This window comes from Rhinolophus sinicus, chromosome 15 (assembly GCF_057876585.1).
Source record: "Rhinolophus sinicus isolate RSI-liver-muscle chromosome 15, RSI-T2T, whole genome shotgun sequence".
NCBI lineage: Eukaryota > Metazoa > Chordata > Mammalia > Chiroptera > Rhinolophidae > Rhinolophus > Rhinolophus sinicus.
Window position 1 is genome coordinate 23,722,447 of NC_142515.1, and position 10,897 is coordinate 23,733,343.

A 10,897-nucleotide genomic window follows, 5' to 3' on the forward strand; every position below is an offset into this window, starting at 1 on the left:
ATGGCAGCGCCGGGGGAAGCTGACAAGCCCGCAGCCGGCAGCCATGTGTTTCCATTAGCGCCCCGAGCCGTCCGGGGTTTCTCTGGACTCTCATTTTCCACTTCAGTCTTTTATCTTGATTTAAAGTGAGGGCGCCCAATATTCAGGGCCTGTCATTTTTCTCTCTCTCACACTCTCACGCGCTCTTCCTCACTTCTCCCCTCCCACTTCTGCTCTAGGGCCTGCTCCCTTTCATCTCTGGGGCTCCAGCATGGGATCTACAGGACACCCCCCCGCCCCCCCATTGTCACCCAACCCTGTGGACTCCACTGTGGGAGACAGAAGAGAGAGGAGGCAGGAGAGGCCAGCAGGGCGGCCACTGCAGTTAGTTATAAATGTGAGTGAAGCCTTCTCCCTGTGGGCCCATCAGATGAACCCGAGTGGGGACTGTCTCTATGAGGTAGGGAGGGGCCTCTAAGGCTGGAGCCCATCAGGCCCTCTAATTGAGTGTTAATGGAGTTGCGAGGAGGAGGGGGCGCAGCTGTTGGCTCTGGGGACCTGAGGGCAGCCAGAATTATGGACAGTTTCTCTTCTAGTCGGTCTCTGTCCCAGGCAGGTCTCTGCAGTGGCTTTGTCTCTGAATCTCAGAACCATGGACCTAAAGGGAAACTTAAAGAGCCTAGACCAACTCCCACATTTTAGAGATGGATAAACTGAGGCCCAGACACAGGGCGTCTTGTCCAAGGTTTCATGGCTAATTAGTGGCCGAGACAGAACAACAAGGCGGATATCGTAAATGCTGAAATGAAAGTAATTTCCACTGAACCGCATTGCTTCACCTCAGCCTCTTTCTGCTCTGCTGGATGGAAGCCCACATTTGTGTGTCTGTCTCAGCTCCCACCCAGTGTTGCCTATCTTGTTATTGGCATCAATGCTCTCCAAAGTGCTGTCCTTGACACCCCAAGGTCGCTGTTTACTCCTGTCCCATCCTCAGCCTCCACACCCTGTCAGTTACCAAATCCTACTGTCTCTTTCCTTCTATCTGTCCCCTCCTCTCCTCCTCACCTGGGCTCATTCAGCCTATCACAACAGCCCCCTGTCTGCTCACATAGTTCCATGTTCTCCTCCCATGTCTGTCCCATAGTCACCTTCCCCAAGTACCCCAAATCCTAAAACAGTCTGCTGCCCTTGTTCAGAAACTCACTGTGTGCGCTCTATCCTGGGGCTACACGTGGATTTCCAACTTCTCTGGTCCTGCATACACATGGCCCACTGTTTCCCCTGTGTCCTCCCTCCCCTTTACCCACTGTATACCCATGTCGGGTCGGCTTCAGCCAGGGTGGTACCTCTGCACCTTTGTTCTTGATGTCCCCACTAAGAACATCCTCTATCTTCTGCCTCTATCACCATTTATGACCCATCTCCAGCCACCGGCTTGCTGCCCACCCCCTTCTCTGGCTTCCTTTAGGCCTCACCACCCAGGATCGGCATTCGTCGCCTGCACACCCGCTGCTTGAAACTCACTGCATTTGCTCTGAGTTGGGCCAGGGACCCCAAATTCAGTTCACATACTTTATTCTGGTGGTCACAAATACTCATCAAGGTTATATATCCTATCCTATATTTCGTAAGCAAAGCAGCCGAGACCCCCGGAGAAGACCTCAGACAGGAAGTGCGCTTGCATAGAACCGTAGCATATTGGAGCTGGAAGGGATCTGAGCCTTCCACCCCCTCATTTTATAGATGGGCCAACTGAGGCCAAGTGAGAGGCTGATGCCCAGGCTTCTGCCATAAGTTAGGAGGGGAGTTGAACTTCACATCCAGGTTTCTGGATTCATGTTTCAGTGCTCTCTCCACATCACCTTTCTGTTTTAGGGTTCAGGTCATCATTGTTACTCACGTGTAAATGCGCAATAGTTCTTTTCATCGCAGGGCCTTGGTTTCTCCACAATGGAGAAAAGCAGTCCTGGACCACAGTGCTTTCCTCAAAGTAGGGCCAGGGATAATTGGGGAATTCTGTGGCAATGGCAGCACTTGTCATTGGCAGTGTGTACTTGTCCCTCTCACCCTCCTCTGCATCCCACACTGCTCAGTTCCTACCCTGTGCTCCCTCACCTGGCCATTTCCAATGACTGTGACCCCTCTTCCCCCTCTCTACTGGCCCTCCACTGGGCTACCCCCTATTGTATCCCATGTCACAGGCATGTTGTAGGCATGTTTCAGACATGGCGATTTCCACTTGGCTGCCTATGCCACACAGGTCATGTGGTGAGTGGCCCAGGCCGCCCCCACGCCGTGTTTAGCTGTGGAGCTGAGCGGAGGCGGTGCCTGGTTCCCCAGCCACAGTCTCTCGTTAGAAAGAAATTAAAAGCCACTCAATTTTGGCTAATATCCCTCTGAAGGCCTTTAACTCCACCTGTGACTAACCCATTCATAATCGCTCCGTTTTAGTGGCTCAGGCTGATGTAGCCTCAATTAATTTGGGAGGAGAGATAAACGGCCATTCCTCTTTGTCTCCCATCCCTTCCTCCCTTCCTGCCCTCTCTGTCATCTCCCCCACAGCCTCTCTGTCTCTCTGTGCCTCTGGCTCAGTTTTCCTTTCTCCATCTCACCTCTCTTTCTCATTCTGATCGTGTGGGTCTGTTTCTGTCTTTTGAAATTTCTGTTCCCCCAACTCTGTTTGTGTCCCTTTCAAAGTCCGGCTTAGTTTTTGCTCTCTCTCCACTTCCTTCTGTCTCTCTCATTCCCTTTCTGTGTCTGTCTTTCACTCTTCCTGTTTCTTTCTTTTTCTTCATTCATTTCTGTTTGTCTTGGCCTCTGTTCTTTCCTCTCTGTCTCTTCCTCCTGTTTCTTTGGGTCCCTGCTTTTGGTCACTTTGGCCATGACTCACTCATCTTTGGAGCGACTTTCTTTGCCCACTAGTGTGTACATTTTCCTAGTGCTATTTTCCTGGCCCTCTGTCTCCCCATTACTGTCTCTGTTCTCTTTGTCACAGCCGCTTTATCTCTGAATCTCCTGTCTTTAGTTTCCTTTCATTCCTCCCCAGCCCCTCCTGTTTAATCCCTTCTACATCTTCTCTTCTCTCTCCCTTTCCCCCTTGTTTCCTTTCCTTCCTTTTTTTTTTATTCTGCCTCTGTCTCTCCATTTCTCTCAGTTCTACTGTATCTCCCTGAGTTTTTCTCTCTTCCCTTCCTTTTTCTGTCACAGAGATGACTCTTGTCTTGCCTGCTCCTCCACGGCTCAAGCGCCTTTCCTCTTGGTGCCCCAAACCCCCCAAGCCCAAGAGTCCTTTTGTCTTCCCCTCCCCTCTCGATTATTATTAATGATAAAAGCTCAAACATCACATCAGTAATTTCTGAGTGAGTTTTGCAATGAAACTGGGGCCTTCTCAACCCCTCCCGAGTCCCACAAATTTTACTTTTGTAATTTCACGCCTCTGGTTATCACCACGCTGCTCTGTCCCTCTCTGCCTCTCAGCTCCCCTCCCCTCCCCCCACCCCCCGGAGAGAGCACTTAAACTTGTTTTCATTCCCTTATTCTTTATTTTTTTAATGTCCACTCTCTCCGGAGTCAGTAATGTTCTTCCTCTCTTTCCTCTCCCATTTTCTGTTAATTCTGCGCCATCTGCCTTAGCATCTGTTAAAAATAAAATTTCCCTCACACAATGAGAAGCCTCCCTGCTCCTCCCTCCCCCCTGCAGCCCCCCAGGTTTGGTGCTGGGGCCGTCAGATGCCACTTCCTCTCCTGGGATCTTCCCCCCTCCTCCCAGTCCCTAGTCTGGTTTTCAGTGAAGAGACACAGCACTGGGTGGGCAGGCTGCAGGAAAGGAGGGGGCTGTCCAGGGGGCCTGGAGCTGGAGGGGGCAGCTGCAGAGGGAGCTAGAACTGGGGGTACAGAGGATGGAACCAGGCTCCACCCACTTGCCTTCGGGACCTTGCCCAGGCTGGAGCTCTGAGCTGTTGAGAGAGCACCTGCACAGGTAGGTGACAACAGGTGGGGAGATATTTGAGGAGACAGCCCTTGTTCCCCAGGAACGATTACTGATCAATCCATTTGCCCTTTTCCGAAAGCTAATGCTGGGGCATGAGGCTGGGAATGAACTTGGCAGATGGGAGAATGGCCCCCAAGTCCCAATGGCTGGCTCCAGGTTGGACTGGATATGGTGCTAGACAAGGTATCTTCAAGACTGGCTGTTTAGGGTCCCCTCTCATGTCTGCTGGAGGACTGGGTCCCTGCTGCCCTGGGCTCAGCTGTGAGAAGGGAGGGGAAGGCAGTCAATTGATCCCCATGCCCGGAAGACTTTAGGAGGCAGGAAAGTTTTGGGTTGAAGCCAGCTTCCCAGAGGGTTTGAGAGGAGACTCAGTGTGTATGTTTGTGAGCATGTGAGCCTGTGAGATTATGGTTCCCTATCTCTACTGATCTGGGGAATGTGTGTATATGAACTGGGTTTTGACTAATTTTCTCTCTGTGTTATACTATGCCTGGCTATGTCTCTTTAAGTGTGGATGTATTGTGTATGTTACAGTGAGTGTGGAGCTACACCTCTCCATGAAATGGTATATGACAGTATGTGGTAGTGGGTGTGTTGTAACTATGTATCTCTGTATTTCTGTAAATAGTGTCTTGCAAAAAGAAAAGTGTCTTCCTGTGTATGTGACTATATGTGTAATTGTTCATGTCCTACTACCTTAGTGTATTTGTATACGAAAGTGTTATATATACTTTGTATATTTGTGCATTACTACATCTCTCCTGTGATATTGGGTATAACTTTATATGACAATCCCCTTTCTCTTGTGACCAGTGGGAGGTAGGCACCTGTGTGCAGGTTACGTGACTTCTGAGTGATGTGGTGAGTGTGGGAGCATCTTTCTGTGGGAGGATAACCATGTATGACTGTCTCTGATGATGTGTGTGTGTGCATGTGTGTGCACATACTGCATGCTCCTTTTACTCAGTGCCATGCAAGCATGTGGGTACCTGAGGTGGGCTTTGCTGTGCCAGACACGGTGGAGCAAGGCATACAGTTATGTTGGTGGGTCCACTGAGATCTGAGATACAGTCACAGGTGGGAAACTGACGCATCTCAGCCCCAGGATGGTAAAAGGTAAAGGATTTAACACCAAACAGTCCTGAGTTCATTTCCTAGATTTGTCCCGATCAGGTCAGTGACACAGCAAGTTCCTTAAACTCTGAGTCTCAGTTTCCACATCTGTAAAATGGGGATAATCATATCTATGGCATATAGTCATTGTGAGGATTAGGGACAAAAGATGTCAAACAACTAGCCTGGCACCTAATAGTAACAAAACAGTAGTGGTAGCGATAATAAACCATTAAGTGCTTACTGTTACTTATCTATTTCCTTTTCTCCTCAGATCAACTCTAGAGGGGTCTTTTTAGAGATGTACTAACTGAGGCACAGAGTATAAATAACCAATATCAGACAGCTAGTAGTGGCAGAGTACCTGCTCCGCAAATGATAGCTTTATTTGCAAAGTAGATGCTTCCAGCCACTACTGCTAATATTCATATGAATATGGGGGAGGGGGGAGTGCATTGGACAGACAGCGCTTCCTTCCCCGATGGAGGTCTCCTTCCCAAGTCATTCCTCCACCCCCACCCCCGGCCGTGCAACGCAGTGGAGCTGATGGCTCCTGGGACTGTTTTGGGAGATTGGACAAAAGAGAGAGGCTGAGGAGGAGGAAATGCCGCGCGCTCCTGGCCGCCTCTTGCCAGCCTTGATCGACACCAAAGACTCCGTAATGTCTCTCTACCCCGAGGGGAGCAGCCGCGTTTGTGAAACAGATTTTTACAAAATGTTTTGACCCTGCTCTCCCCTCCCCCCGCATCCCTGCCTGGCACCGTGTCACCTAATTAAATCAGCCTTCGCGGGCGTCTCCGCTCCCTGCTAATTGTGTCCTGGGCCGGCTTCCGGAGGCCACCCCCCCACCTCACCACACCCCACCCCCGCCCCCGCCACGCCTGAGGACGGCGGAGTCTGGGGAGAGCTCCAGCTGTGGGGCTGTGAGGGGGGCGGAGGTCCCCGAGGGGCCTCCTGTGGCGATTTCCGTAATCCTTACCCTCTTTCCCCCCGGCTATTCTGCAACCTGGGAGACTAGGCTTCGGCTTTAGCCCTCGCCCGGCCTGGCTTCCTGCTCAAGGACAGACGGGGGCCCAGGTCTAAAATGACCCGGAGCCTCGGGGAGGCCAGCCCGAGCGTATCCGGGTAATTGTCTCCGCCAGAAGCGTTGCCGAAGTAGGCGGCTCGGAAAATCCCGGATTCCTTTCCCCTTCACCGGTGGCGCGGGGCCCGCCGGAAGCCGGGCGGTTTTATTTACAGATCCTCCCGCGAGCGCGCGGGGCTGGGCTGGGCTGGGCTGGGCTGGGAGGGCGCCGCCTCTGTCCAGGGTGCTGAACGCTCACAGGGTCTGGCGGCTCTTCTGCGGTTGCCCGGATAATAACAATGACTAAAAATCATTACAGGCGATTTTTATTGAACGATTACCGTGATTCCGGCACTGAGCTAAGCGCTTCCAAGCTCTTTATAATTTAATACTCACAGCAACCTTAGGAAGAGAGGTTTTCCCATATTAAAGATGAGAAAACCGAGACTTCCAGAGGCTGAAGAGCTGGAGTTGGGGATGGACAAGGGAGAAGGGAGACTGCTTTATCTGTACTGTCTGATTTCCTCTCTCTTCTCCTTCTCCTTTTTTAACAATAAAGGATATATTCATGTATTACTTGTGATTCAAAATAAACTTTTAAAAACATTTTTTTTCTTAATGTGGGACATTCTTCTGGACAAACGACTGAGGGTCTTCAAAGAGATGGGAGATTCATACTACACATTTAAAAAAGACAAATAGAGATAACAGTCAAATACATTGTTGGATAGACCTTTTTGGTTCCTTATTTGAATAAGCCAAATGTAAAAAAAAATGGAATATTTGAAATGGACTGAGTACTTGATATCAGGAAAGTATTGCCAATTTTGTTAGGTGTGAAAATGGCATTGTGGTTGTTTTTCCAAAGTTCTTCACTGTTAATTTTTTTCCTTAAAATTAGATGTTAAGTGACTTATCCAAGGTTATTTAAGAGTGCCTTCTCTCAGGCACTCTGACAGCCCACAACCAGCAGATCTGAGCGTGTCTACAGCTTGGTGTGTTATATGGGCCTGTCTGAAGGTTTGTGTGACTGTCTCTGCTTGGGTTGATATGAATGCTGGTACTGTATCTCTGTGAAACTGTGGGTGGCAAATTTTGAGTGCCTAGTGTATGCCACATTTTCTATAATGATACCTTGCAGCATTTTAAACTCAGAACAACACTAGGAGGGAGGAATTTCTATTTTAGTACTGCAGATGCAGAAACTGAGGCAAAGAAAGTAATTTGCCTGTGGTCTTACAGTTAGTAAGGGATGGAACTAGGACCAAGGTATTTTGACTCCACTCCCTAATGGTCTTACAATTGCTTAAATCACAGTGGCTTTATTAGCGTGTGTAAGACTTGTGCCTGGGTATGACCTCATCTAGTGGGTGAAAATGAAGAACTATATGTAGTCACAGCAGGGCCCCTCTTCCTATGATGCCCTGGGATGGGAAATGCAGGAAATTACAGATCAGCGAAGGAGAAAGGTTGATTTGAAATTAACTAATCAATGGGAATGATCAAGTCCACTAAAGATTTACATGATCTGAAGAATTTACAGGGTGACAAAATAAATCTAAATTTGATTTTGAAGTTAGAATCTTCTTTATAATGATAAAACCATCCATTGAGCACCTACCAAACCCGTCTTCTTACCTGGAAAGATACATAGAAACTATGCATTTATAGCACGGTGTCTGGTACAGAGTAAGGATTCAATAGAGAATGACTTTTGTTACCAAGGGAAGAAGCACAATATAATTCATGAAAACCAGACTTGAAGTCAAAGCGGAGCACAATATGATCTTAAAACCCAATAGCTGAGTGACCTTGGGCAAGCAACTTAACCTCTCTGGGCCTCACTTCCCCTTTCTGTAATATGGAGATAATCACACTTAAAGAGATTGTAAAAATTAAATGAGATAATGTGTAAAGTGCTTTCATAGTGCCTAGGACATAGTGTCCAACAGATGTTAGGAGTTATTACTTTGTAAAGCCAGGGTCTTTACATACATTTTTCTCTGAATTCTGTCACCGCCCTACAAGTTATTTGGTATTCTAACTCATGCTTTTTTGTATTCCAAATTCATACTTGTTCCATTCACTTAGCTGCCTGCCTCTTCAAGAGCTGTCTGTTTTATTTCAATGTTTCTCAGAGTCAGTACGGGAGATTAGCATAGGGGGTTGAAAGGGAGACTATGAGGGAGAGATATTGGCATAGGAAAAAGAGCACTAGGGTAGAAGGCATGAGATTGAAGTTAACACGCTAGATTTGCCATTAACTAATTGTATGACCTTAGTCAAGTCACACTTTTTCCTCCGCGTTTCAGCTATACTACCTGTAAAATAAGGAGGGTAGACTGGAGGAGCTATTACATTGTAAGATTCTCTGGGTACCTGTACGTGTTCAAGAAACTTGAGTAAGATATAAAATTATGGCTGAACTCTGTGGGACTCTAAGAGTGTATGAAAGGGGAGTGTTGGGTGGGGTTGTGTGGAATCATGGTTGCAACAACATGAATGACAATGACTGGAAAGGACTTGTGACTACACTTCCTTCGGACAAAATATGACAATGTGAGACTATGGAGGAGTGAATATTGGGTGACTGGGTTTGTTCATATAAGTGGGTGTGTGTAAGTATTACATTCCGTGAATGTATTGTATGCAAGGATGTAGGTGTAATGGTATGAAAATTATTATAGTTAAATTATGTGAGAATGTGAGAGTGGTTAGAAGAGAAGTAGATGGGTTGTGGATTATATGTGAATGTATAAGTGCAAAACTGATATATGTGAGAGGGAAACTGATATCTATGGGCTGATAAGCAGAGAAGACTGGTGGAGGGGGTCTGTAAAGAAGGCATCACATGTAGGAAGAGGCTGAGCCACAATACCCTCCATGCTTTCCTACCCTTATAAGGCCCTTTAGAGTGATCTATGGCCAACTCAGACTTATTGATTTGGGATGACCTGCTCACTGTTTCCAACACACACAGATGCAGACACACACTCTTATGCTGTTCAGCTATGGTGTCAGGGCACCTTCTGAGGAGTCTGGATTAACACTTGAAGTCCCACCACAGGAAAAGCCAGTCTAGCCTCCCTCTTACCTTCTCCTTAACAACCTGGTCAGGAGCCTTCAGAGATAGTAGCTCCCGGCAGCATCTTGGGCCTCCCCTTCTCCACCTTGCCCACCTCCCTCAAATGCCACATACCAGAGGGTCATGTTCTCCTTCATTTCTGTTCTGCACTTGCTCCTCCTTCTGCGTGGAATTCCATGTCCCACCTCCTTAGCTGGTAAACGCCTCCTTTTGCCCAGACTCAGTTCTTGCTGAACTATGCAATATCTGAACCTGACCCCTTTCTGTTAGCCCAGAGTATCTTGGGCTTCTCAGACATACATCTTGCACATTGCTCTGTGGTCCATTAACTCATAGGTCTTCCTCCCTTGCTAGAACTGTGAGTTCCCAAGGGCAGGGTCTACATCTTATTTTTTGTACCCTCAGTGCCAGCCCAATGCCTGACACCTAGTAGACATGCAGGAAACAGTTGAATGAATGAGGAAATGCTGTAAGGGGGTGGGGTGCTCGACTTTTGTCAAAAGCAAAATCAATCTTTTTTCAAAATTGGTCTTGGAAGGATTGAGTGGAGGGGAGAGGCATTCTACCCTATCTAGTCTCAATGTTAGGATGGTTGTATGGCCTTGGGCAAGTTACTGGTTCTCTTTCAGCCTTATGTCCTTATCTGTGAAGTGGCAGTGCATAATAGTATTTGCTCCTCCACCCCAGAGGCGTTATGACAAATCGAAAGTAACAGTTAGTATGAAGTGCCTGAGACAGTGACTGATGCAGATTAAATACTATAATTATCATTGTTATTTCTGTTGTTTGGGCTGGTCACAGGGATTATTATCATTATAATATAGTAGCCCATTTCTCCCACCTGGAAATCTCTGCCGCATCCTTCAAAGCCCCAGATCAAATGCTACCTCCTTTAAGAAAATTTCCCAAACATCCTCAAGAACGTAGTCACCCGCCCCCCACTTGAATGTGCAGAATTTTGTATGTGCTTCTATTTCAGCACTCACGTGGCACTGTCATCATTTGTAGATACCAATCCCCCTGCTTGATGGTGAACTCCAGGAAGGCGAAGGTAGTCTCGGTCTTCCTGTACTTCCAGCAAGTCTGACATGTAGAAGACGTTCAAAGATGTTGGGCGAATTTGGGGGAACTTCAGAGCTTCTGGAAGCCTGAAAGCGTGTTGGAAATGAGTGAAAGCGGTATTAAAGACCACTTAAGGCACTGACTTCCCATTGCATTATAGATTGGCTTCCAAGACCTGAAATATGATGTAGATGATGCTACAATCTCAATATATTGAGAGGGTTTTTTGTTTGTTTGTTTGTTTTGTTTTGTTTTTTTTAGAAAAGAGAAAATACTCTGTCTGGAGATACCATTACCACAAAGGCAAAGGTGGCCCCCTCCGCCCTCCTCTCCTCCCCCCTGTCCCACATGGTTCTCCCCTCCCCAGGACTGGGTTCTCAGTCACTATTGCTAGGGCTCTGGTCCAGGCATGCTATCAGTTAAGTACAGTAGTCCCCCCCTTATCTGTGGGCATACATTCCAAGAACCCCAGGAAATGCCTGAAACTGTAGATAGTACCAAACCCTAAATATCCTATGTTTTTTCCTAGGTATTATACAGACATACTGTTTCACGTAAAGGAAGCACTTTATAGCTTCTCTTTGACATATCCGAATTGCCAGCA

General features: G+C 47.6%; 1 long non-coding RNA gene across 1 annotated transcript in view; it reads left to right on the top strand.

Moving 5' to 3' along the window:
• LOC141572907 (uncharacterized) overlaps nucleotides 1-10,528 on the top strand; it is a 54,444-nt gene extending 43,916 nt beyond the window's left edge. The window contains exon 3 of the long non-coding RNA XR_012498458.2: nucleotides 10,240-10,528. This is a non-coding gene — a long non-coding RNA (uncharacterized LOC141572907). The remainder of the gene's footprint in view (nucleotides 1-10,239) is intronic.
• Nucleotides 10,529-10,897: the final 369 nt, after the last annotated feature.